At 33.8% G+C, this 1,172-nt stretch overlaps 1 non-coding gene across 1 annotated transcript; it reads right to left on the bottom strand.

The window, feature by feature from the left end:
* Positions 1-1,045: 1,045 nt before the first annotated feature.
* Positions 1,046-1,172, bottom strand: LOC150015821 (U6atac minor spliceosomal RNA). Its single transcript, XR_016510379.1, has one exon. It is a non-coding gene; the product is annotated as a U6atac minor spliceosomal RNA (small nuclear RNA).

The raw sequence follows: 1,172 nt of genomic DNA, 5'->3' as shown, positions 1-1,172 counted from the left end.
TTTCTCCACAATGCAATCAGTGAATTTCATCAAATAAAAATCTGAGTGAGTTATTTCTTAGTTTGAAAAACACCCATGTCACCCTGTTTTTATTAGGCAAAGTTTATAAAATATCTACAGTATAATTTGACTCTTCTTACCTCACTTTCATTTCATATTTATGTGCTAGCTATCATGGTCATTGTCTCTCTTTCCTACCTCTTATCTCTTACCTTTTTCTTATTCTAGATTCTTCTGACCAAATCATTATTCCCATACACCTTATTTTTCTCCTTCCTTAGCCATCATTTTCATCTTCACTAAAAAATCACTTTTCATGACAGTCTTTACTAGATATGGTTAACTTTGTATGGTGCACATACTTATAATTCTCAGTTCTTTCTAATGTGTACACTCAAAACACATGTAGTTTCTATAATGTTCTCTTTTCTTTCATTTAATTAAGCTCCATAAAGAGAGTCAAAATGACTGTCCTGTTCAAACCTATAACTGAAGCATCTAACATAGGACCCTCTACAGAAGGCACTCATATGTTTTGTAAGAAAGATTAAATACAATACTCAAGAACAAATCATAAGATTTTTTTTCACTTTTTAAATTAAATTTATTGGGTGACTTTATCTCATGCAGGTTTCGAGTATGCTACTCAATAAAACATCATCTGCTCACTACATCATGTGCCCATTGTCCCAGAGCAATGTCTCTTTTTGTCTCCATTTTCTCCTCTTTTGCCACTGTTGTGTATATATATATATATATACACACACACATATATATATATGTATATATATATATATATATATAATGTTCTTTGACTAACCCAAGACCGTCTCTCATTCAGCCCCCCTCGCTCCCTCCCCTGACAGCTGTCAGCCTGTCACATGTATCCACACCTCTGTTTCTATTTTGTTTGTCAGTTCATTTTATTCATTAGATTCTATATTTATGTGAGATCATACAGTATTTGCAAACTGGCTTATTTCAATTAGCATAACAGTCTCCAGGTCCATCCATAAGGTCACAAAAGGTAATATTTCCTCTTTTTTAAAAATGATGGTTAGCTGCCATGAGGTAGGTGGTGATGTCATAACTGTAATGCATGTTGTTAGGCCTGAGAGCCTCTTGCATCCTTTTCGAAGGGAGTGCTAACCTTTTCTTCTTTCATATAACAG

The sequence above is a fragment of the Furipterus horrens genome, unplaced genomic scaffold (genome assembly GCF_987537825.1).
Source record: "Furipterus horrens unplaced genomic scaffold, mFurHor1.1.pri manual_scaffold_3, whole genome shotgun sequence".
Lineage (NCBI taxonomy): Eukaryota > Metazoa > Chordata > Mammalia > Chiroptera > Furipteridae > Furipterus > Furipterus horrens.
Note: the sequence above shows the minus strand (reverse complement) of the source record. Positions and strands in the feature narration are given on the sequence as shown.